This window comes from Callospermophilus lateralis, chromosome 2 (assembly GCF_048772815.1).
Source record: "Callospermophilus lateralis isolate mCalLat2 chromosome 2, mCalLat2.hap1, whole genome shotgun sequence".
NCBI lineage: Eukaryota > Metazoa > Chordata > Mammalia > Rodentia > Sciuridae > Callospermophilus > Callospermophilus lateralis.
The window spans coordinates 162,722,661-162,749,833 of record NC_135306.1 but is presented as its reverse complement, the minus strand read 5'-3'; the positions used below and the strand labels follow the sequence as shown (position 1 = coordinate 162,749,833).

General features: G+C 43.7%; 1 protein-coding gene across 4 annotated transcripts in view; it reads right to left on the bottom strand.

Moving 5' to 3' along the window:
- The window catches only part of Bmal1 (basic helix-loop-helix ARNT like 1), a 100,287-nt gene that overhangs the window by 51,819 nt on the left and 21,295 nt on the right, over positions 1-27,173 (bottom strand). For all 4 annotated transcript variants that reach the window (XM_076846911.1, XM_076846912.1, XM_076846913.1 and 1 more), the window contains exon 2: positions 20,989-21,061. The gene's annotated coding sequence lies outside the window, so the exon portion shown is untranslated. The remainder of the gene's footprint in view (positions 1-20,988; positions 21,062-27,173) is intronic.

Here is a 27,173-nt window from a genome sequence, read left to right as displayed (position 1 = left end):
AAGAGAATTTGCTCCCTAAAAATTGGTTCAGAGGTGGGACAACAAGCAGGCATTTTCCATCATGAAATCGTGTTACTTTTATAAACTGAAAAAAACAAAAATAGATTTGAAAATAGAAACTATTTTACCAATAAAAAACATTTGTTGAAACCAAGAAAAAACTCTAATTCCCAAACTACAGCTCATAAGCTATTTTCCAACTATTTCCTATATACTTCCCTGTTAATTATACAGTCTCAACTCTGAGAACTCAAAAGTGCCTGTGAGTATCAAAAGATTAGAAGGAAAACATGCATGGAGATGGCCTTGGGGATATTCTGTGTACTCATTTAATTATTTGCCATCTGGAAATGCCTGGTGACAGGTTTGAGAACAACTGCCCAGACTGGCTAGGATCTCACTGAGGAATAAGTACACCTCTTCTCAGAGAGAATGTACTCAATAATCCAAAAGCCCAGCTTTGGATCCAAGCTGCTGGATCGGCCACTGTGCCAGTTCCTCCATCCCCACCTCCTACCTCCTCTGCAGTGGCAATTCATGTCCCAGCATGTCACTGTCCTTCACTTGGTTTGCCTGGCTGTCTATAGCCAAATCCCACTGTTTCTTCGTCTCCTGCAAGCATTCCTCTTCCACTGACTCCTCTCCCGGCTGACTGCTATAGCCTTAGTTTAGGCCCAGACCAGCCCCTGTCTGGCCGACTCACATCCTCTAAAACCACTGGTCTCCAGCACCACCAGGAGGTGATTCCATAGTCCATCCTCCCCCATGAAGGTTTCCTGAGATCAGTCTGCCCCTCCAAACCCCAGGAGGAGAATGAGAACCCAAAGCCCCTCTGGCCCAGGGAACTTGACCATGTATAGCCCAGGGCAAAAAGGGACATAGGTTCTACCTCATATGCTGGCTCTAACATGTAGCACTGGCTGCCAGGGTCAGAAACAAGGCCACAAGGATCACTCAGGCCACCTACATACTATCCCAGTAAGGGGCAGTGCATTCCACAGAACTCAGGCTGCCAGCCCCTGGCCTGAGCCCCAGTTCTTTCCTCCCTTCTGATTTCCTAGGAAATCCCCTCAACAATCCAGTCCCACAGCTCATTTTCACTGCCACCCACCACTTGCCGTACCATACTTCCGTTCCTCCTCCAACTCAGCAAACATTTTGCACCTTTTCCCACCAGGGACCTTAATAGCAACTGTAAAACTTCTCCAAGTGGACCAGAGATCAACCAATGTCACCTTTGCCTTGGTATCCAACACACAGATTACAAAATTCCCCATTCCCACCCTCTCTACCACTTAAGGAACCTGTTGAACACATATAACTTGGTTTACTTTTGGTATGGCCACTATTGGACCATCTCAGTGTCTGTGTCTTCTGAGTCCATGAACCCCTAAAGTGTAGAAATAAGATCTGTTTAATCCACTGTTTCCCAAGGACACAGGGAAAACACAGACCACTGTTCCAAAACGACCCCACAGTGACTCCCCGTGAGACCCTGGGCAATATTCCCATCTCTGAAACTCAGCTTCCCACTTTTAGTAAGGTAGAGTTGAAGCAGAGGCCTCGGAAGTCTCATCCAGCTCTAATGCACCACAAGAACACAGGCATAATGCACAAATTCATGCCTTTTCCTGACTTTGGGGGTAATAACTCAGGGCTGGGCTCAGCGAGACAGCACAACACTGCTCCTGTGGGTGGCACAGATCCGCCATTGCGATGAGTGAGAATCCTAAAGTGGGTATTCAGTGCTCCGGGATGCATGTTTGTGCAGCTAAGCATAATGGACAATGAAGAATGATTTTATCTCCCTTTGAGAACATAAGTACACTATTCTATATTTATACCTTCCATCTCCTAATTTAGACGGGAAGAACTTTTTCTGATCAGCCCTTACTTGCCAATGATTTTGTTCTACATCTAAATGAAGAATAGGAGTCATATAAGTTCGCAGATTGAATGGATGGCTGATTTACAAAGCCCTTAAAATGTGGCTACAGGCCGACGTTGGCAACCCCATAATTAGATATGGCATGCTCTGCAATGATGTATTTTTTACTGTTTTTTAATAACTCAGTTCTCCTTCTGGGATGAGGGGAAAAATGGAATTTGTTAAAAATAAATCGAGATTTAGTGGCTTTTCAGCCTTCTGCCGCTTGTTGCTCAAAATATTCTATAAATAAGAGAAGCCCTGCCCTATAGTGCACTGTAAACACCCACAGACACTCAGAGCCAAATTCTTCCAATTATGACCCTGTGCCTGTTGCCAAGCTACTGCAAGGACCTACTTGAAAGGCAGCCATCTAGGCCACTTCCTGATTAAGCTGCCCTGTAGCAAGGAACCAAGGCCTGCTGCTTTGGCATCGTATCTAGTCCTCAAATAATTGTCCCATGTTCTTGAAATTAAGGCTTTTCCTTGTGATAGAATTACAATTCAGAGGTTAGTGAAAAACTAACCACCTTGTCCATCTGTCTGGGTCATGAGTGTGTTTAAGATCTCCGGCGTCACATGTTGAACTAAAATCGGGTAGAAGTGCATTTATGACCAGCTTCTCTAATTGTGTTGCACGAATCAAGGTCAAACAAAAGTAGGTCAACTATCGACATGATAGGTGAGTTGGATGCAGCCTGCCCTTCTAAATAGCTTCTGCACAAAACAGCTTGGGTTACCACTGCTCAAAGCAGCAGGCTGAAACGGCTGTTTAAAAGTCCTTACCACACCTCAAGAGGGGAAATGTGGTTGGCTTTGGGTGTTGGGTTTACAGCTCTTAGGATCAAATGCCAGTGCACAAGTTGAGACTGCCCATCCACCCAGCTTTTGTGTGGCCTCAACAAACCCTTAAAGAACTGCAAGCAGATAATCAGGAGATTGCAGTGTGCCACATTAGAACTGAGAGAGAAATCACTTCCAGCTCCTTAGTAACCAGAATGCTCAAAGCAGCATTGAGCAAAATGGGCCCTGCTAAAAACAAATCACTCTCCCTCCCAATAGGAGGCTCTTCATTCACTGTTGGCTTGTTGGGTGAGTAGTCCAAGAGGAGCACTCAAGATCTTCACAGGCCCTGAGACGTGACACACTCCAAGAACTCAACTCTGAATGGGAAGCCCCTTAGTGAATAAATATCCCCCCAAAAGGGAACTGATGTGTATTGTGGAGTCAGATTTTCCAAAATCAAAACGGGGACCAAGATACTTGGGCAGCATTTGTAAAAGCAGGAGTCCTGGAATACTTGAAATGGGGAGGGGGACAAAGCATTGATCCTCTTCAGGGAGGTCCCTCCTGACTTACCAATCTAAAGTGGTGGTTCCTATGACTCCTATATTACCCTGGACTTTAATTCCTTGATTACTGACATGATCTCGTGCACTTGGGTCTGCTCTGATTAGAACGTGAGCATCAGAAGAACAGAAATTCTGTCTTGTTCTTGACTTATTTCCAGAGCCACTGAAACAGTCTCTGGCTCTTAGCAGGTGCTCAGTAGATCCCATGAAGAAACTCATCCATGCCAGAACTCTGGGGCAATGTACAGACATGCTCCCTCCACCTCACTGCAGTGCTGTGAGGTGAAACTATTGGAACTCCCATCTTATGAGAAAAATCAGGGCTCGGAAAGGGTGTGTATTTTACCCAGCATTGGGCATCTAATAACTGATGAAGCTGGAATTCAAACTAGACATTAAGAGTATTAATCCTGGCTTTGTAATGAGCATCCATTGCTCTTATAATTCAGAAAAGGCAAAGAAGAAAACCTTTGGAGGAAAATTTGTTCATCATGAAGAGCTTTGTAGTCAGATACAGTAGCACACGTCTATAATCCCAGCAATTCAGAAGGCTGAGGCAGGAGGATAGTAAGGCTAGCCTCAGTAACTTAGTGAGGCCCTAAGCGACTTAGCGAGACCCTGTTTCAAAATAAAAAATAGAAAGGGCTGAGGAGGTGACTCAGTGGTAAAGCATCCCTGGGTTCAACCCCTAGCACCAAATAAATAATAATAAAGAAATAAAGAGCTTTGTATCCAATGATCTATTTTATATAATATATTCAGTTTCTACAATAAAAATCCAGCCCCATCTCCTATGGAAAGCACTGGCACCCTAGCAGAAGAGGAGAAAGGATTCTGGGGCCTTCTTTTATGGGGCAATAACATTTGTTATTGCTGTTAGAAAAAGCAGGTGTATTCCATGGTTCAATGGAAAGGTTCTAAGGAGAGACCTATGAACAAGTTTGAGATTGAGGAATTAAGGTGCTTGGAATCTGTCTTCTCCAAAACCTATACCTTGAAAACTGGAAGAAAGGAAGGAAGGAAGGAAGGAAGGAAGGAAGGAAGGAAGGAAGGAAGGAACGAACGAACGAACGAACAAAGGGCAGGGTATGGTGGTGCACACCTGTAATCCCAGCAGCTTGGGAGACTGAGGCAGGAGGATTGCAAGTTCAAAGGCAGCTTCAGCAACTTAGCAAGGCCTTAAGCAATTTAGCAAGACACTGTCTCAAAATAACCAACAAACAAAAAAGGACTGGGAATATGGTTAAGCACCACCAGGTTCAATCCCTGGTACGAGAGAGAGAGAAGGGGGGGCGGGGGGAGGGAGGGAGGGAGGGAAACAGCATACTTTTTTTAAAATTAAGATTTCAAAAATGTGTAAATTAGAAAGCAGATATTTATATTTACCTGAATTGAGAACTTTAAATTCTGTGGAAGCTAAGTTTATCCCCCTTTATAATCTATAAACCCAAATAACAGTCCTTTCAGTCTGACGTTTGAGGCCAAAAAACTCTACTCCATCTCTCTGGTAGATGCAGGCTATGGCTTAAGTTTATGTGCAAGTCAGCAGGTGCATCTCATCCAAATGGCCAGGGAACTTCTACTGTGTGAATACATTTCTCAAATATGAGAAATAAATGCAAATGGAAAATATTATCAATCAAACGGGTATTTCTAAATGCTACTGGGATACCTGACAGCCCTCAGCTACCAGCATCCTGCAGAAATGTGAAGTGCTGCATGATTGCAAATGAGAAGCAACATGAGGACAATAGGGCACATAACCTAACCTTCAGGATCAGAAATTTTCATCTGTGATCCCTGGGGGGAATTTCAGGGTAAATATTTCATGACAAGGGTTGGGCTTGTGAGTATTTGTCATGTGTATTTTTCCTGGGGAGAGGGTCTATAAATTTTTCCAGACTCACAGAGATCTGTGACCCCCAAAGACTAGAAGCATCTACCAACCCTTTCTGCTGCTGTTCCTTTTATTTAGGGTGTCAGCTACACAGCTACACAGGAAGACCCCTGGCTTTGACTGTAAACAAGTTGGTGTTGACAGAGAAAATGGTCAAAGCTCTTGCGCAGATAGTCAGCAACTGGAAACTGCTCAGCCAGAGAATGAAAAGAGGCATTTAGCTAAAGGGAACTGAGAAACTGCTGGGCTTTAGCTTGAGCCGGTAGCCTTGAGAGGGAAAAATAGCTTGATCAGAAAAGAACAGGGAGCCAACTTGGGGACCATAGAGTCTTAGGCAAGAGGAACTTGTGAGCAACAGTATGAGACAGGAAAAAGAATACAGGTTTTGGAACCAGGCAGGGCTCCACCTAAATCCTAGCCATGTGGCCCGGAGACAGTGATGGTGATGATAACAACAATGACAATGACAACTGTATCTGCAATATGCCGTTATTTACTGACAGCATGATGTCTAACACACAGTAATCAAGCACTTAGGTACTTACAAAATAGCATATGCTATTTCATTTAATTTTCACAGCTGCTCTATAAACTCTCTCTATATTATCTCCACTTTCTAGATCTGGAAAAAGAAAGTTAAAGAGATTAAGTGGCCTTCCCAAGGGTCACAGCTAGTTGGGACTCAACCTGGGTCTGCTCAGCTCTAAGTCCATACTGTTAACTACTCAGCTCTACTGCATTGCCCAGCCTCAGCTTCCTCGTCTGTCAAGAAAGGAAGGAAGGAAGGAAGGAAGGAAGGAAGGAAGGAAGGAAGGAAGGAAGGAAGGAAGGAAGGAAGGAAAGAAAGTAATCTTCACTGCTGCAGACTTGTAGCAACTAGACAGAACACATGTGAAGGGTGCCCAGCACACAGGAAGCTCTCCAATACAGCTGCTCCTGTCTTCCCTGTATCACAGAGACCTCTGGAAGGGAGAGGAGAGGTGGGAGGTGAGCATCTGCTATACAGAAGGTACAGCGTTGCACTTCACTGGCATCTGGACCAAGGCTTAAGAGACTGAGATGATAAACCCCCCATTAGGCACACAGAGGAACACTTCAGCAAGGTGGGTAAGAATGTATTTACTCAGAGGCAAACGGCTTTTCATCAAAACTTGGAAAGGATTAAATTATAAGGAGGAGGAATAATTCAAGTCCGGAAAGTTAAGTCTCAAAAAAGCAGCACCAGACAGCATGGCCACGCCCAGACCAGGAGTGTGTGCGCACCCATGGCCTGACTGCCTGGGACTGCAGGGTGCAAGGCCTTGCTTCTGGGCATGTTTTAGAGAATCAGATGTTGAATCCCTGATTATCAGTGAGCCTGGCCTGGAACCTGGGCAGAGGAAAAAAAAAAAAAAAAAAGAAAGGAGGAAAAGAAAACAGGGATAATTTGTTACAGCAAGTCAGCTCTGGAGTCAAATATGGAGAAATGTAGCCGCTACAAGAAAGAACTCCTTCATGGGTTTGTAATGTGTGAAGATCAAGGGGCCTATCTGCAGGAGGAAGAGCCACACTCATTGATTCCACCACCTTGACCCCACTCTTCTTGAAAGATGGAGTGGAGGAGGCTGCAGGGCAGCTCCCAGTGCTCCTTGGAGCACCAATAGCACTGCACAGACATGCACCCCAGGGCTTATGTTTGCTTGTGAGAAAAGCATCCCAAGTAGGGCCAGCTTAGCCCTCCTGCCGTTTTTATAAAGGAATCACTACACCAAGTTATACTAAGAGGTCTTCAGGTCCTATCATCTTCCCCCTCATCTCTTCTGTAGCACAGGCTCGGCATCAATTTCCTAGACCATTTTAACAGCCTCTCAAGTAGTTCTGCTGCCTCGCTCCCACAGACCAGCCCCCGCACTGCCACCAGCTGGCTTTCTAAAATAAAAGTGCTGACCACGTCACTCACCTCCTGAGAGATGTCTACTAGATTTGCAATGCCTATGGAATAAATCCCAAAGTCTTAGCTTGCACGCAGGCATGCGCTAACTCATTCATTTGTTCATCACCCATCTAATGTTTCATGATCACCATCTATGTGCCAGGCTCAGTTTTAGGCTCTTATCCATTGCACACACAGGAGTGGTGTGTGCAATGGATAAGACCAGGCCCCTCCTTGTGAGTTTACATCCAAGTGAAGTTAAACAGTGAACAAGAAGACAGGTATATAATATAAAGTCAGGTAGTGATGGGTGCTAGTGAAGAAAAATAAAGCACGGCAAAAGAACAGAGTGTTTGCTGAGGTTGGCAACAGAGGGGTGCTTCTGGTAGACAGGTGAGAGACAGCACTTAAGCAGACCAGAGTGGAGTGAGGGTAAGCCAGGCAAAGATGTGCGGGAAAGAGCAATGCAGGCTGAGGAGAGCAAGCACAAAGGCCCAGGGCAAGAAAGAGGAGCAGCAAGAAAGGCAGAGTGGCTGAAGTGGAGTAAGCAAAGCAGCGAGTGCTGACAGAGAACAGAGACGTGAAGGGGGCTGGCAGCCATAGCCAGAAGTTCAGAATCTACTCCAAGGATGCCAGGAAGCCACTAGAGTTCTGAGGAAGAAAGTGATAAGCACTTCTCTTCTTTGGAAAAGCTGGCTTTGCCTTTTGGGGAATGAGGCCAGAGGGAAGTGGAGAGACCCACCGAGAGCAAGAGGTTGATATAAGGTGGAGAGGTGTGGTGGCTTCTGGGGTGTGCTGTGAAGGGAGTGTTGTCAAGAATGGCACTCAGGCAGCGTGGGGGAATGAAGGAAGAGCAGTATCACTGATGAGGCCTTCGTTTCCGGCCTGGGTGGTGTCACATAAGATGGGGAAAATTGTGGAGCAGAAAGGTTATTTTTTCTTTTTAAGAACAAATTAAGAGTTCTGCTTAGGTATGTTGGGTCTGCGTTCCCGTGACACCTCGCAGTATAGCTGTGGAGTGGGCAGTGGGTTTGTGAGTTGAGGGCTCAAGAAGAAGGCTCAGGTTGGGGCTTGTCAGTGTATGGGTGACCACCATAGTGGCAACTTGGGTGCTCCACCACTTGGTCCCCACTGCAGACATGTACCAAGTTGTCACCTTTTACCAGGACTCTGGCCTCTGTCCTGTGGTCCCTTCTGCTTGGAGTGCTCTTCTTGGACTTCTACAGCTGGCAGAATGCTCCTCATCTTTAACACTCACTCAAAAATCATCTTTTCTCTATAAGGCTCTCTCTGACTCCCCAAGAGAGAGCCAGCGTCCCCTTCTCTTCTCTCATAGCAGCCTAGTGCATATCTCCGTGATGGTGCAGCCCACGTGCCACCTGAGCCACTTACCCCTTTCCTACCTAGGGCAGTGGCTGTAAGCCTAGCCTGTGTCACCTAACATGAAGCCTGCGCATGGCCAACGTAACTAAATGAATGGAGTCGTCCTCTCTGCAAAGAGGAACGAAAGAAATGACATATGTGCAAACTGACTCACACTGCAGCTGCTGTCTGCAAGGGAAAAAGGCGAAAAAAAAAATAAAAAAATAAGGCGCCGTCCCCACTGAGGCACTAATGAAGCTCAATGGGGTAGAATGACATCTTCCCTGGAGGAGCTGCTTAAGAATAAAAAAGAGCTTCGAGAATCTAAGAGTTGAGCAGATATCTCAGGGCATGATGGGACATCATGAGCTCTGCACCTGATGGAGGTGTTTCGGGTTTGAACTACAGAAACACCCACTGAGTGCAAAACCAACACGCCAGGAGTCAGAGGCAGAGGGAAGGAAGCCGGCATCCTTTCTCATTTAATCTGGAGAGCAATCTAGGAAGCAGGGCCTATCAGCCCTCCTTCACAGATGAGGACAAGGAGTACCAGAGAGGAAGGTGATTCACCCAAGGTCACAGAGTTGGGAAATACAGATTCACAGTCAGGTCCACCAGTCACCAACATCTGCATTCGTTCAGCACATTCCAAAGCCTCACTCCATGACACAGGGTCCTCTAGCGTGCAAGATCCTGTGGACCATGAGGTCCCAGACTGCACCATAGAAACATGGTTCTGGTGAGGGGCTGTGATTTGCCCATGGTTACTGAGATGTCACCAGAAGAACAGAGGCTTGGAACACTGGCTGCATTCTTTTAATGGGCAGAGACAAAGCAAAGCATATCATTTTAACAGTCTGACCTTCTGCTAACAAATATCTTACAAATAAAAGTGAGAGGAAAGGGAAATAGTGTTTTTGTTTGTTTGTTCGTTTGTTAACTATGATGCTGTGTGATTCAGGTAACTAGGCAGCCGTCACTGCACCTAGTGGATTACAAAACCAACAGCATGGATCACACTGACCAGTGGATGGAAGTTCTCTCATGCACTTACACAAAGGTTTGTTGCCCACCTATTGTGTGCAGGACACTCAGCAAGGCAGCAAAGGATAAGAAAAAGAGTCCTGGAATTGAACTGTGGCTCCCTGACTCACGACTGTGTAATAGTATATTAACCTAAGCCTCAGTTTCCTCATCTATCCAAAAGAACGCATGGCCCATTTCACAAAGCTGTTCTGATGTCCTGAGGACTAAGTGGGATGACATATATGCCTGGTATGCAGCAAACATCTAATGCAGCAAACATCTAATCATCACTGAACAAGCAAAGAACTTATGTATACTGTAGAAAAAGGAATGGAAAAAAGAGCTATATCCAAGCACTTGTAAAGTCTTAGTAGGAGAAAATAGCATCCTCTGAGGACCTACTGAAGCATAAAGAAATTCTTTAAGAAATTTTTAGTTGCTGAGTATGTTAAGGCGGGGTAGGAAAAGGAAAAAGCAGAGTGAGAGAAAAAGGAAAGTGAAAAGAGAAGAGCTGAATTTGAATATATCAGTGTGTTGGCAAGAGTCAAAAGAAGTTAACATGTATATAAAAAACAATGTTACTGCTGGTGGCACAGGAGGCTGAGGCAGAAAAATTGTGAGTTCAAGGTCAGTCTCAGCAATTTAGTAATGCCCTAAGCAACTCAGCAAGACCCAGTCTCTAAATAAAATATAAAAAAGGGCTGGAGATGTGGCTCTGAGGTTAAGCGCCCCTGGCTTCAATCCCCAGTACAACAAAACAAAACAACAACAACAACAAAAAAAACACCCAACAAAACAAAACAAAAAAAAAAAAAGAAAAAACAAAACAAAAACAATGTTACTTTATCACTGATGGATAGAACTACCTCTTAGTTATTTATGGTTTATTTTCTCTGCCCAACATCCCCTCTTTGCTTGATGATCTTTTCCACCCTACCCTATCTGGAGGATTAATGTTTTCCTGTTAATCAATTCCTATTATTGTGCCCTATACACTGTCTCTGCCTTTTGGGCTTTCTCTATGAAATACTGAGCTCCTGAGAATATGAATTGAGTACTCAAGGGGTAACCTTCCTCTCACCCTAAGAGACCTCGCCAGTAGCCACCAGCTTAGAGAATCCCCAGAGAAGAAAGAACCTTCTCTGTACTTCAGGAAGATGAGACAGGACTCACACTATAGAGTGTTAATTCTGTGGTGAACATCTGAAACACACCTTTTCAAATATAAACATTCCTCCAGTTGCTCCTGTGGTAGAAATACTGTCCCTATTTTGTAGAAGGGAGCACTGAGGCTCAGAGAGGTGAGGTCACCAACCGAAGGGTCACGCTGCTAGTGAAAATGATGAAGTCAGGATTTGAACCAGGGTCTGACTCCAAATCCCTTTCCTCTGGACCAGAATGCCCAGTGTGGTTCAAACAAAGCTGATAGCACCCAGAAGATCTAGGCATCAAATCTACTGCAGCCTCATAAAGAAGGTTAGTTCCAGGAGCTATGGCTAAACAAAGGGCAAACACCATCTCAGAGAAGCAGACAGAAGGCCTCCAGAGAAGATGGATTCAAAATGTCACATGCAGTTAGTGATGAAGGAACCATCTCCCATATCTGTCCTTTCTGTGGAAAAGCAGAAAGCCTAGGCCAGGAGCTCTCAGTCACGTGAGATTAGTAAGGGTCTCTGACCAAGAATTTTCAGATCCTTCCTGAAAGCTTTGAAAATATGAACGTAAATGTTAGCATTTCTAGGAGAAAGCTGCAAACAAAAGTGGCCACAGGAAGTCTGGAAACATCACTTCCCTTTCTTTTCCCCATCAGCAGCTCAGTAAAGGAGACTCTGTCTCAGCCACACAGCACTACTTGTGAGTCCCTGCTCTCCAGGTCTCTTGTGCCTAACGTCTGGCCCTCCCTGGTCCCTTCCAATGCTGACTCTGCTGAGGTGCTGATGGTTCAGGCCTTGTTGGGAAGGATCAGTCAGATCCGTGATGGTAGGAAAATGGAAGCCATGATTTGGCTATTATTCTTCCAAAGTCTACTTGGCACAAATGGTATCCTTAGGTAATTAATAATTGATTACAACATTTATGAAACATTTTTGTCACTTTGCAGGATGATAACCATCACTAATGTCAAGATATGAAATCATTTAGTTAAATCCACCAACTCATATATTTTGAATGGTTTTCTAAGACAAATAATGTCATTTTATGGCATATTTGTGAGTTTTAAAACTTTCTTTTTGTGTATGTGTTGAAGCCATAATAGTCCTGGGAATTGGCACAGCCTTTCTGGAGGGTGATTTGGCAATATTGATTCAAATTTTAAATGGTAGGTGGCTTAAGCCAAAAGCCCCTCTTCTAGGATCTATATCATAGAAAATCTTGTGCAAAAAAAGTTCACAGGTATGTGCAAAAATTTCTACAACAGACATGGCTGCGATGGCAAAAGATCAGAAACAACTTAAGTGTCTACCAATACTGGGATGATTAAATAAACTTAAAATACATCTATAACTGGAGTACAACTGTAAAAAAAATACACATTTACATATCAATTTGGAAATATCAATATAAAAATTTAAAGTTGTAAAAAGAAAATTACAGAATAGTATGCATAGATTCCATTTTTATAAAAAAGTAAAACCATGTACGTTAGGGATGAGGGCAGAGTATAGGTTGGGGAACAGGAGCATGTCCAGAAATATATAAACAACAGTCTTGAAAGTAGTTAGCTTTGGGGAATATTTGAAAATGGGGGTCACAGAAGGCTTCCTTGTTTAGTTAACACATTTCAGAGTTGTTTGAATTGTTACAGCATATATGATTGTCATGATGAGAAATATAAAAATCAGTTCTTAAGAGCTCATGGAAAAATAACAATTTTTAAAGACTTCCCCTGGAGTGAGCCTGTTGGAAGCTGCTGTACCCTCTGAGCATGACAGTAGGCTGCTCTTTGGCTGGAAGGGGTTCCAGTCTGTCTAAGGAAACACTGCAGAAGGAAAATAGAATCTCACACCCCTCACCTACTTCCATTTTGCCAAATTATAACTAATTTAATGAGAATGTAAAAAAAATAACTGTCTAATATTTTTTCAAAATCACAATGGATTAAAGCATTTCACTTTGTTTACAACCTCCCTTAAACAGTGACTATCAACATTTATATTCTGCATTATACAACATTTTGTGTTGACATTAAAGCCTTAATAAAGATTAAAGAATTCCTAATGATGAAATTCCCATTTAGGAGAAAGGTAACCCTACTAAATCCAAGAAAGCCTAAAATACTGCGGCAATTGGGTTATCATATGAATGATAACATGTAAAATAACTTTCCTATATGTGATAAAAGTTGCTAATGAAAATAATGTGAAACTTATTATGCACAGTAGCTTAGGGGCTATAAACTCAATTACCCACAGGCCATGCCACCATGCAAGGCGCAAAGAGACTGTGCAGGGCAAGGGCAGAGGGAACCACTCTTCAATGTGGCCACAGAAAGATAGACCCAGAGATGCCAGACTGATCAATCTCCCATGAAGAGCTATGAAACTGGATTTTTACACAAAACCTACCAATTTTTTAAATGTTAGCTGCTAATTCAGAGGTTGTAGAACACACGAACACTGAACAAAATACATCTGCAGGCCAGATGCATCCCATCAATTGGGTGTTCTCAACCTGAGCCTGAGTGTATCTACTTTTTCTTAAATAACTAATTTTGTTTCATTTTACTCTTAGAAAGATGGAGTAGGGCAGGGAAATGTCCAGTCTTACATGGAGAGAAAAAAGAAGAAAGTCAAGCAATTGTTCTTAAGAAAATATTTCTAAGATACTTGTGAAAACAATTGTAGCAATCTATGTTACATTTGGAAGAAAACTGTTTACACTTATTTACCTAAACCAGGCACACAACTTAGTGTATTTAGTGTGTGTGTGTGTGTGTGTGTGTGTGTGTATGGAGGTGGGGATGTCATAGTATTTTTATTTGTAATAGGCAAAAACTGGGATCAATTCAAATGTCCAACAGCAGGTGAAAGTATAAGCAAATGGCACCCTAGTGTGACAGCAGAAATTTTCAGTTCCAGAGTAAAGAGTAACTCAGGCCACTGCTCCCAACTTGCTGACAATGAACCTGTAAGAACTTACTATTACCCATTAAATGTTTATCATAAAAATCTTTAAATAATAGCATCAACCACTGTAGTGCTCCTCTCTGCCAGGTGCTGTCCAGGCATTTGGCACCCTGGATCACCAATGTGGGTCACACAGCCACTGGGAAAGATTCCAACAAAGGCCTGCAAACCTCCCTCAGCAACAAAAAAGAAAAACAACAGAGAACTTAGACTCAACATCATAAAATTGGGATTATCCATTTTTTCCAAAGCCAAAACAACAACAGATATATATTTGTGCTAATAATATCTGGACATAATCTATGATTCACAAAGCTCTTCCCTTATCTGCCATCTCACTTACTCACCAGGCCTTTTAACTGTGCATCTTAAGCTTTATCTCTTGTCCAGTCTTACATTATTACCAACAATAATACTTTTAAAAACAATAGCGGTGACAGCAGATACTAGGTATTTGGTATTTTCTACATGTCAGGCACGGTGCTAAGCACAAACAAAAACTTAATAAAGGTCATTCCTCCTATCTCATTTGCAGATGAGGACCTCCAGGGCTTAGAGAGCCTGGTGATGTGCCTTGGGTCCTGTGCTGGTGTATGTAGCTGATGTTCTGAAGTGGATCTGCCTCCAGAACCAAGTGCCCTTTGAAGGAGATGTCTCGGGGGCATCTGTGCTTTAAGCCCATCTCAGTTTGTTGCTGGCAAATGTCCTTGGGGCCTAGCTAACATTCCTTCCCCCACTGTCCACTTTCCCCACTTGGTCAGAAGCCATTTTTAAGTTTTTATTTTTCCCACTCAAAAACAGGGTGAGTCATTTGGAGCTCAGCCAGGCTGCCCTTAGAGGGCCCTGGTGGCCTGGGGAGGTGCCCTGGGAAACCTGGCTCCCCCTGCTGCCCAGTCCCTGCCCAGCTGACTGGAGTCTAGAGAGGGTTTTCACATCATTGTGATCTAAACAGTCACTGGGATCTGATAGGCACAAAAAGCTGGTGAAGAGGTCACTGAGATACCAAAGTCAGGAGTGGGGTGAGGAAAGGTGTTCTTGGATTGGGAGAGGAGGAAATATTTATTTAGCCAAGAGCTATTATATTTCTATTATCCCTAGTGGCACATAGAGAAGGAAATACAGCAAGGTGATAAATGATGCAAGTAAAAACATCATGCAAGATAAACACACACACACCTACACACTGCATCATGGAGCAACTGCTTCTAAGGAAATTACTTCTGGTTCTCCCTTACCCCTTCTGTAGAGACCTGAGCCCTGGATGTCCAGATAACTGCCCTGCCACAGAGACCACAGGCCAGGGCTGGTCTGATCTTGACAGGCTCTGGAAGGACAAGGGTGGCAGGTACAAAGGTCATTATGACCCGCCACTGTCAGTCATCCTCAGAGTGTGTGAAGGTCCAGACACCAGAGGAGGAGCAGCTGGCTCTGTCCTGGGAGGCAAAAGGGTCCATTTCCTTACAGATGGACAACAAGGGGCTTGCAGGGTAGTGAAAGGGGCAAAGGGAGTGGGAAGAAAGGACAGAGCCCACCATGGCACAGATGTTTCCTTACCATTGTGAGCCCTGATGCAGGAACCAAGAGAGGCTGAGGGTTAATCCCCAGGCACACATTCAGGAGAGTCCAAGAAGTGGGGGTTTGGGGTGGCTCTTTTATGGCCATTGCCTAGACTCTCATGATAAAAGAGCATGGGTGAATGGGTGGTTCCCTCAGGCTGTCAGTCAACCCTGTGTGGGGCACCTACTTAGAGTCATGGGTACTCTTATCATCCCAGGACTTACAGCGGCTGCCAGCAGGGAACAAACATTCTTTAATAACCACACAAATAAATGCAAATATAAGATGACCTTTGTGATGAGCGCTAGGGATGTGCAGGAGGACAGGCTACTGGGATTGTGGCAGAGGGTCTTTAGGGTATGAGTGAAGATCATGCACCTGTAGGCCAGCACCTGGGACCAGCCCCTGATTTGCCAGAGATTTCATTGGGTGGGGCCCTTGTCTTCTCATATGGTGTCTTTGTGATAATAACACTCCTCCGCCCACCATCATCTACCAAACCCCTAATATGAAGTAGTTAACCACCAAGCACTTTGACAGTAAGCAGTCCACCAGCAGCAGGTAATCATGTTGGGAAGGTGAGGCTGAGACCCGGCCTTCCTATCAGGGAAGTCAAGGGAGGCTCCCACCAAATCAGCTGAGATCTGAGGGGTAATCAGGTATGAGCCAGGCAAACCCAGGGGGAAAAAGCTTTCTATGCAGAGGAAACAGCTGTGGGAAGTCACTTGCAAGGGAAGGCAGCATCAGAAGAATTTCCAGGCAAGAAAAGCTGGGCTCCTAGTCAGCAGGACCCTCCATACGAGATGAGTCTTTCGGAAGGCCTTCCCAGCTTACTATAAGCCCCTGAATAAAAGCCGTGATCTTGGCACAAGTTCTGTTGCAGAACAGGAAGTGAAGGAGACAACCAAGATGAATGCTTCCAATGACAATGTGAATTTATTTTCCACAATCTTGGTGTATGTGCTAGCTCCCATGGGAAATGAGGACACTGACCAGGGATCCCTGGATCAGAACCCGTTCCTACTCATGCTACTCCTCAGTGCACATTCACTGTGGACTTTAAAAGGTTTCAAACAAAGATAAAGATGCCCTTGGTGTCCCCCACCTCAGAGGACAACTAGGAATCCTGATCCTCCAGCCCAAACTGCATTCTATGTTGGGGGCAGGGAGAGGGGTCTATCAGAGATTAATAAGAATTAATATTTTAGCTAATTTAGGAAATCTTGGATTTGTCTAAAACTAAGGCAGGTGGACCTCATTCCTGAGAATTCCTTGATGGATTATTTTTCATTTTGAATTGCAATTATTATTCTATAAACATAGGAGCAATAAATAAATAAAATTTTAAGAAGTCAGAGGCAAAGAATATAGAGAAGTGACATTCCAGAGGTATCAGCATGCTGGGAGACCCAACAGGTAGCCACAAGCACAAATGTAGAATGACCTGCCCTGCCCTCAAAGATGAGAAAGGTTTAGCCCCATCAAACTTAATAGCCACTGAACTTCCAAATCCAAGTGTATCTGATCGCATTTTAAATCTGTTGTTTGGCTGTACAAACAGACTTTGCTATCTTCACTCTTTCAACAAATATTTCCTGAGCCAGGTGCACTAGGCTGGCACTGGGAACAGAGATTGTGTGTGTGTGTGTGTGTGTGTGTGTGTGTGTGTGTGTGTTTTCTCCATTCTTAAGGAGCTCAGTTTACTGAGAATTACAGATAAGAAAGTCAACAGCTACACTGATAAGGCTTTGTAACAGCCCTGCAGGGTGTTCTGGGAGGCAGGAGGAAGGTCATCTCCAGGTTGTGGGAGGAGTATACAGGAGAGCTGGAGGAAAATGGAACTCAGTCACCTAGATGAGGAGCAGGGGTCAGGTGGTTCCCAGGAGAGGACCTAGCACTGGCAAAGCCACCAGAGCTGATGGCTGTTGGTGGCTGGGCTGAAGCTGGAAATGTGGGTTAGGGAAAAAGTGGAATGAGGAAGGTGGCCAAAAGCCAGGTTATAAAAGAGCTCACAGAAGGGGATTTGGCTTTTATTCTGTAAGTACCGGAGCCCTTGGAGAGTCTTAAATAGAAGAAAACCATGATGAGATAGGTGAGTTAGAAACAACATGTTGACAAGAGTGTATGGTGGAATGAAGGAGGATAAAGATGGGCAGGATGACCAATGGAGGAGCTACTGTAAAACAAACAAACAAAACAACAACAACAACAAAAATATATATAATGTATATATATATATGTATGTATATATATATGTATGTGTGTGTATATATCTATATATCTTCAAATAATGAATCCTAAACAAAGGAGTTGGGGGAGAAAAAAAAATGACTCATAAAAATCAGAAGATGGGCTTTTCAGGACATAGTACTCAGTGGAATATGACAGATGGGGGAAGGACAAGTCATGGATGACTCCTGAAGTAGAGTCAACTGAAGGGACACAGACCAAGGCCAGCACCTTGGGGAGCAAGGCAGAGTGGGCACTTAGGGTAGGGCAGGGAGGAGTCTGAGGTGCTGGTCCTGGGTGAGGTTCTGACTCTGAGGCAGGCCAGTGAGGCTGCAGGGCAGAGAGAGCAATTGATGAGTTCACTCAGGAAACACCAGGGAGGACCTAAGAGGGACCAAGCAAAACCCACAGCTAAGGACAAAGAAGACAGAACAGGCCAAGCAAGCCTCAGAGGTCAGGGTCTGTGAGGTTGGAGGAGAACCAGAAGACCGTGGATCAAGCCACACAGGAAGGCCAGAGATGAGGCCTCAGGGGGGAGCCCTGTTTGGAGGGAACAGCTGGAAAAAAGGAAAAGTTGAGGGCTCAGCTGAGAAAGCTGTAGTCACTCCAGAGGTTTCCTGTTTCCCCCAACAGGCTTGCTGCTGCCTGGCTCCACTGGTCAGAGAGGCCTTTCCTGACCACCTCCCAGCTCCATGGGTCTCATTGCTCTCCACCCGACACCAAACTCCTCTGGCCCCCGTGGGGTGGGCTCGAGGTCACATTACACATCTCATCTACCTAGGATGTCTGCCTCCTGACAACAGACCTGGTCCTGTGTCACCTCTGCAACCACGGAACTGAGAGCAGTGTCTGGCACACAAAGGCTGAGCACCGAGTCCTAAGTTACCTGGTTCATTAGAAGCAACAAATAAATTAGTGAACATACACACTCCATGTCCAATTCTGCTCTAGGCACTAGGGATGCAGTGAGACGACCTAACAAGACCTTGCCTCTGAGGCTTGAAGTTGGAGATGAGCTTAGAAAAACACCAAGTATTTAAACAAACAAACAAACAAAAAACCACATTGCAATTGCCATAGAGTTAGGGTTGGAATCTGCCTCTCAAGCCTTCTAATGACATTTCGTGTCCAAGCCCATCTTCCACTTTCACTAAATTGAAGGACATTTTGGCTTCTTTCACCCTTTAAAAGACTCTTAGGATGTGGAAACACCCACTATGGCCTCTCAATTTTTAACCTGAAGAGCTCAATCTACCTCTACGTAAGTGGGAGGAGATATTCCAGACTTAGGTGACATAAAACAGGGAATGCCATAAACCAGGGGTCATATAGAACTATGTTCAAATCCCTGTGACCTTGGGCCAGTTATTCAACCTCTTAATGACTTGATTTCCTTACTGCTGAAATGGGAACACTAAATCTCCCATCATAGGTCATTGTAAAGATGAAATAAAATGACTAACACAGAGCACTTAGCACTATACTTGGTACACAATGAGTGTTTCATCAACAGTGCCGCAACAGTTAACCTACTATACCAACAGTTAACACATTGCTTTTACTGTTAGGTATCCAACTGCTGAATTCAAAAACTACTTAGAATTCAAACCACAGAATGTACCCTTGAAAAACTCAGCACAAATTGATACGTCATTGAATGACTTGATGAATTGTCTCAAATCCCCCGTACTTTTAAGGACTCTACAGTAAGAAGTTTTATATCAATTTTTGGTCCACTCCATTGTTTCCTCCAGTTTGTGTAAATGCAACTATTTACCCAACAGATCACATCTTGTCTCATGGCAAAAGTCCAAACATGGGCCAAATTCCATGATGCAAGTTGTAGCAGAGTTATGAACACCACACCTCAAAGGGAGCCTTAAGAACACAATCACAAGCCCAGTGTACACACAAACTCCAAACATAGCTTGGCTCCAAAGAAGGCAATAAGAACTGGTCACAGCATGTTCTGCCTGCCTCCAAAGGGAAGAAATGTCACTCTGACATGCAAACACTTAAATCTTACATGTCTACCTTCTTTGACTTCCCCAATCTCCATGAGTGGTATATTTTAGAAATATCTCCATTCTTTATCTCTCAGTGATGTTTGACCCCATGCAAGCTGGCTTCTTCCCCTCTCATGACATGACAGTCCTCAAGGCCACCTTGCCACAAATTCAGCACTTTTCCTTCAGATCCCTCTGTCTGGTCTCTGTTGTCCCAACCTCTTCCATTCTTGGGACTCTCTCCTCCAGGGCCTCTGGGTCTCTTCCACCCTCTTCCTCCCATCCTGAAGTTATGCACATTTCCCCAGAGTCAGCCTTCTGCTCATCTTGGAGACAACTTATTTAAAACTATAACTTCCATCTGAATATCCAGACTTCACCTTCTCAGTCTAGGCTTCAATCCTGCATTTGTGGTTATCTACTGGACATTCCCTATGGATGAATCCTGATAGCCTGAATTCAATACATCTAAAGCCAGATGCATCTACCACCCCTTTCCAACCCCAACATCCACACTTCTGTCAACGATACCATTGTGAACCCAACTAAACTTAAATTTTCATCTTCTTTGACTCCTGTCTTTAAAAAGATTGAAAATGCAATTGGTTGCTCCTTGACAATATCTCTTCTATAGTTCATTTAATCTCATTACTATTAGCCATATGTCCTCATGTAGGGATTGCTGCTATTGCTTTCTAACAGAGCCCCATGCCTCTTGCCCAGCTACCAAGTAAATGTTTGTTTGCTCAAAATAACTTAGATGGGTTCCTACTGCCTTCAGGATAAATTCTAAGTGCCTTAGCCTGGCACTCAGGGTCTAGAAAGGAGTTGACAAACTATAACATGCAGGCCAAACCCAGACCACCATCTGATTCTCTAAAGTTTTGCTGGAATGAACTCATACCCATTCATTTACATATCATCTATGGCTGCTTTCATTCCACTAAAGCAGAGCTGAATAGCTATAACAGGAAGCCAGAAATATTTAGCATATGGTTCTTTACCAAAAAAAAAAAAAATATATATATATATATATATATATATATATATAGAGAGAGAGAGAGAGAGAGAGACAGAGAGAGAGAGACAGAGAGAGAGAGAGAGACAGACAGATAGACAGACTGTGGGCTAGAGTAATCATTTGCCAGTAGATCCTGCCAAAGTCCTTGCCCATGACTCCTTTGAATGAAGCTTTTGCTCCTTTGGGTCCATCGCTGAGCTCACTTTCTTCATGTCCTACACACATGTTCTCAAGCTCTGAAAATTTAACCCACTCTTCCCTGGATATTTTCCAAACTACTTTTATTTTCAAAACAAAACCAAAGCTCTGCCTCTCTATGATGACAACTGTATTTGTCCCTTGTAACCCTGGATTAGCCTTACCTCCAGCCTCCCTCTCTGCATCTACCACAGAAACCTACAGAAAGATTCCACTTCTGTGCATACTTTTCACCTATTCTATAGGTTTTTCTAGGGTTCAGGCTTGGGAACTTCTGTAGAGCACCTACTTGCTAATGATACCTGTCTTGCCTTTCATGCCAAATTGCAATTCTCAATAGCATAATTTGGTAAGAAGGCATCAAACAAACTTACCAATGAAGGCCTAGGATTCCACATTTGAGTAGTCGAGGTTGGATCCAAAAGCATACACTTTAGCCCGCACCACCTAAAAGCCAATGAAATAGAAAGTTTAGCTTTTAAAGAAAATATTTAGACATTTTCTTTACATTCACAATGTGCATTAAGTTTTGAATGACCATTCTCCTAGGGTGCCCATGTTTGTTTCTTTGCCTAGAAAATCCCTACTTATTCTTCAAATTTATTACATACTTGTTCCATGGAAGCCTCCTGGGTGTCCCAGGCAGGCCAAGTAGCCCCTCCTCTCAATTCCCATTGAACTCTGGTAACACACGTGGTAAAACACATGGCATAATTTCTTGTTTAGAAATGAGGTCTCTAGATTATAGACTTTCCAAGACAAGAGGCCTGTTTAATTCACCCAACCCCTTATCCCTACTGTCCAGAATACCAAAGGCATTTAAATGGTCCTCAATAAGTATTTGTTAAAAAAAAAAAAAAAAAAAGAGTGGAAAAATAACCTACTCAATTCATTATTAACACATGCTTGGGTAGCTAAGCTTCTGTTAGGCCACAATTTTCACCACAGAAATGCATGCAGGTCTCTATCCTGTTGCTTTGAATAGGCAACAGTTTACCAGGAAGGATTAAAGAGATCACTCTAAACACACACCTTTTTATTGACACTCCCCTGGGCAGAAACCTTCAGAGGCTCCCAGAATCTAAGGTCAGCCCAACTACATAGCCGGAATACCAGGCCTGCACCAACTGGCCTGCCCTGACTTTGCAGCCTTACCTGGCCTGGGTTCCCCAGGGGACCCTACCACCAGACAGGTAGAACTGGTAGTCAGTCTCCAAACACACAGTCCCCTCTCAGCATTCCCTCTAGTTGAATGTCTTCTCCACTTTCCTCCACACTATCTCCATCTACTGATCCCATTCATTTCAAACATCATATCCCAAATCAAGTTCGTAGTTGTGGGGAGGGAAGAAAAGTGCATTTTTCCTTGCCAATTTTTTATTGTGGCAAAATACACATAACATAAAATTTATAATCATAACCATTTTAAGGGTCAGTTTGGTGGCATTAAGTACAATTTGTATTTTTATACCATTACTACCACCATCTACCTCCAGAATTTTTCATCTACAAAATAGAAACTCTATATCCATTAAATAATAACTCTTTCCCAAATAAGTCCCTGGCACCCAATAAGTTTTAGTAAAATGAATGAATAAATGAATACATAAATAAATCTGACTCAATCCTCTCCACAGAAGTATTATCTTCTTCTGCACAATTCCCATGGTACAATCTTCACATTTCACATCTTGGATTTATTTTGATGAATTCTAAATGTGTTTTTTTTTCACAATTATATTCTTCTTCAGGGCAGTACCTATGACTTTAATAATAAGCTTAGGTCCAAAAGCATGCACTTGGCCTGTCCTCCACGTTGCTGGTCATGCCTTAATCCTCACCTTGCAGGTATTGACACCAGTTAATTGTTCCCTCTTGCTTGGCCACTCTCTTCTCTTGATTTCAAGGATAGCTTGCTCTCTTGGTTTTACACCCACCTCTCTGGCTGTTCCTCCTCATCTCACCTCCTGTTTTGGTTGCATCCCTCACTGTCACTCCCTTAGTAATCTCACGTAGGCGCATGAATTCAAATATCACTTCCTTGCTGATGATCATGCTCACTCAGATTTCTCCTCAATCTGGACCTCTCTGAACTCCTGATTTGTACACTCAGCAGCCAGGGCCAATGACAGTCAACAATATAGGAACACTCTGAGACCACATTGGGACCTCAAACTTGACATGCTTGACACAGATCCCTGACCTCCCTCCAGACCTGTTCCTCACAGCATCTAGTTTGAAATACCTTTTCAGTTTGAAATACCTTTCTTCCCCCAGGACATAGGTTAGAAATTGCTCCTGTTTCCTCTCTTTCTCAATCCATATCCAATCATCACCCAAACTGATTTTTACATTCAAAATATGAACATTCCTCACCATCTCCACCATTACCAGCGTAGATTTTTGCAATTGCCTCCTAACTTAGGACCCTGCTTCTACCCTCGGTGTTGTTCCTACCTCTACTAGAGGAGGAAATCTGTAAAAACCTGAGTCACATCATGTCATTCTTTGCTTAAATTCCTTAAAGCCTAAAGTAGAGCTATATCCTGGGAAGCTGTGGGACTGAGGTCTCCAGGGCAGTATCCTTCACTCATCCATCCACTTCTCCACGGCAGTCCTGACAGTACCTCCTTTTTCTGATTTCTCAAAGAATGAAAACTTTTTTTTTAAATAACATTTTTAATGGACACAATACCTTTTATTTTATTTATTTTTTATGTGGTGCTGAAGATTGAACCCAGTGCCTCACGCATGCTAGGCAAGCACACTACCACTGAGCCACAACCCCAGCACTCCCCACCAATGAAAACTTTTAAAAGGGAGGAACATGCAAGCAGTCAGCCTCCCTTTCCAGTTAGGGAATCACAGCAAAGAAGGTTTGCGGAATCTGCCACCACTAATAACTAGTTTTCAATGATAAGGCCAGCCTTCCAGAGAATATTTATTTACCCTCTTGATGGAGGTGAGAATCTTTCTTAAGGCCATCTCCTTCCAGCCTCTGAATGGTCACCAAGTCAGGTTTTCCAAATTGTCTCTAGACCCCCACCCTCACCCCGTCAAGTCCCCACCACCGTTGCGGTGGCTAGAGGTAAAATGCAAATAGAAATACTCAGGACTATAAGCTTAGATCTCAGAAGCTCTCCCTGGAGCCCCACTGGCAGTCTCCTAACCAGCCTGCCTACCTCCAGTCACTTATTCCCAACCAAAACTCCATGTAGTGTCTGCAGTGATTAAAAAAAAAAAAAAACCAACGTTGATCAAGTTCCCTATTTAAAATGATACAAAGAGTTCCTGCATTGCTCTAGGATAAATTCCTCAAAACCTATTACAGTAAGCCAAGGTAAAGTCTTCTTAATCTTCCCCAAATATATATATCTTCTGCCTTTTTCCTAAAAAGATTTCTTGCCCCAACAGATGGGCCTACAATCCAGCCCACATTAAAATACTTCCCTCCCTGGCAGCAGTCACTGACCCAAAGGATAGGCACATCATCCAAGTGGGCCAATCACAGCCTTCCTCTAAAACTAACAACTAGATGCACAGAAAGGAGCTCCCCTTCACTGGGATTCTAACTGAGCCTATAGGCAGCCATGTCTCACTGGTGCCAACACACAAAGAATAAAGGGCAAAAGGCCCAAAGATAGCTAGCAGTGTCATTTCCCATTTCCAAAGTCCTGCTTCTTTTGTGAACTCCTGTAGCATCCTTCCCAGTGATGGAACCAGTAACTACCCACTTATACCTTGGCTACAAGGCAGGAATTTTTGCCTTTCTTTTTCCTTTGCTTAATACCCTAAGTCTAGAACAGTTCTCAGTATATTGTAGACAATCATTTGTTGTTGAATAAATGAATGAATAAAACAAGCCCATGGGCTCTAAGGTCAGAAAGACCTGGTTGAGACCCAGCTTTGGAATTTACTTGCTGCATTGTGTCTCTATATTCCTTTAGGACTTGTTTTCTTTATCTGTAAAACTGGATAAATAATAGTAGCTACCTCATAGGGATTGGAAATAATTAAGGTCATGAACATAAATCCCTTCACACAGTGCCTGGTAACAGCCCAGACTCCCTGGATGTAATGGCTATTGTTATCAACTCAAGGCCAGAGGACCAGACCAGGTTTCAGGCCCTGGCAGGGTCATCCGTAGGGTGACATTTCAAAGAAAGGAGTTGAATGGATATTTACGTGCATAAACTATTTCCAGAAGAAAATTGGCCAACACTTAGGTGGTGAGATTCAAGAGCTGCCTCAACGTTCTCTGTAAATTGCCAACGATCAGAGAAACACAACGAGGAGTGCTAGCAGGGGCGAGGAGAAGTGTGTGTGCAGTCTGCAGAAAAGCACCGCTGCTCAGAGAGCACCTCCCAAATGACGAGATACACTTTGTGCCTTTTAAGAAACAATTTTCACAGTGAAGCTCGAGAAGAGAGAGAGGCTTCTTACATCATGAGGACAAGGTAATAAGGCTATAAAAATGGAACTCAAATAAACCACACGCAGAGCCCACATGGGCCCAATTTTCCAGGAAAAATAGCGATTGCCACAGCACTCAGATGGGGAAAGTCACACTTGTGTCTCAGCACAGAAAACAGCTTTCAAAAGTCATTAGGCTGCAGAAAAGCCACCGGGTCTGCCAAATTAGCAGTGCCAGCTCTCACCTGCCCCCTCTGTCACACTTGCCTCTTTCCACAGATGAGAGGACAGAACAGTGATGCCCAATGGCTGTTCTTCTCCCTGAGTAAACAGCACCCATGTCAGGAGAGGCCCCCTGCCCTTCTCTCCTTGGCCCCAAACTCTCTGGGCTCACCTGCTACAACTCTGCAGCCTGGGCCTTGCGCTTACTAACCTCCCCGTCCCACCTCTCCAATCCCTCTCATGGCCATTTCTGCCCCCTCTTTCAGTTCTACACCGTAAATGCTGACATTCTAAGCCTAGAAACATGGTATCTGTCCACTTTTCTGGTCTAGTGCCCATTCTTCCTCACATCAGAGGCAGGAGAGTTTCGTGGTTAGCAGCACAGATTCTGGAGCCACATAAATGGGGTCTAATCTTGGTTCTAACAGTGTGATCTTGACTGTTGATTAACCTCTACAAGTCTTAGCTTCTATTTATAAAATGGAGATAATGATAATGCTTCACTTGGGTCATTATATGGATTAAATGAATTAATACATATAGGGATTTAGAACTATGCCTGACACCCATTGCACCCCAATGGCTATTAGTACACATGCCCAAGGTTTCCACCAAATCCCAACAGCCCCATGTCCTTCCTTCTCCATATCCTCTACTCAGAACTTTCACCTTTGCAGGGAATGTCCAGCCTCCATTTCAGTCTGTCCTTCAAGGTGTCAATAAAACCAACCACTTCCATAAAACTCTTCTCAATTCCCTTGCCCAAAATGAGATAGAACTTCTCCCTTTCTTAACAGGATGCGCCGGGTGTCTGCCAGGGCCCCTTTCTTAATCTCCCTTAAATAATCATCAGCTGTAAACTTGTTTTGCCCTTCCCACTCCCAGATCATGAGCACCTCAGAAACAAGGGGGCATTGTGTTCTTTCTCCCCAAATTTTTATGCCCTGCAACCTTATGTGGCATAAAGACTCAGTCAACATTTACTGGATTAAACTGAAATGCAAAGCCTAGAGCCACTTTATAAGTAACCAGAGATTAAAGCAACAAACAGCAAATGAGCAGGTCAGAAGAGAGTTCCTTACATCCCAGAGCCTACACAGATCTCGGGCTCAAAACAGTACTGGGGGCTTAGTCAGTGACAACTGTTTGTCAGTTTTGCTCCAGTCATTTCCTAATGGTCACAAGAGCCAAATCCTTTCAGCGAGCCTGTGGACTGCCTCCACCGCTAATGGCACCTGACAAGCTCATTCTTGCTGAAGGAGATATGGTTTCTCCTCAGAAATGCTATTTATTATGCACTGTTTTAGGGAATTTCTTAAAACATTCTTAAGAAGCAATCACTTTTTTAAAAAAAAATTCATTATTGTTTTAATCAAAGCATCAGATGCAGGGATACCGAATTCCTCAATTTTCACAGGTAGATTGCTCCTGCAGAGGATTTATTGACTTGCTTCCCCACTTAACAAATACATTATGAATTTCTCGTATATACCCAGCTTTTCACTTATTCCCAATTTCACCTTACTGTTACCCTGCTTCTTCATTCATGAAAAATACAACAAAGATGGCCTCCAGCATTTGAAATAAATTTAGTGCATCTTCACAACATTCCTCTTGCAAAAAGAAAATCATCTGATTCTCTATTGAATCTTGGGCCATTGCCATTAGCTAGATAAATGCCGACTTAATAAAATGATTCCATAATACACAGAGATGGCTTAATGTAGCATTAGCTGGAAGAGCAAAAATTAGAAGCCATGTAAAAGCTCCATAACAAGTTCATGGCTTACTGAAGACATTTCCTAGACTGAATACTAGGCAGCCATCTCAAATGAGCGTGGGGAAAACTAGGGGGCCTCGTAGGAAAAGGCTGAGGGTAAACAGAGTGAACAGGATGGAAACTGCAGGATCCATGCACTCATGC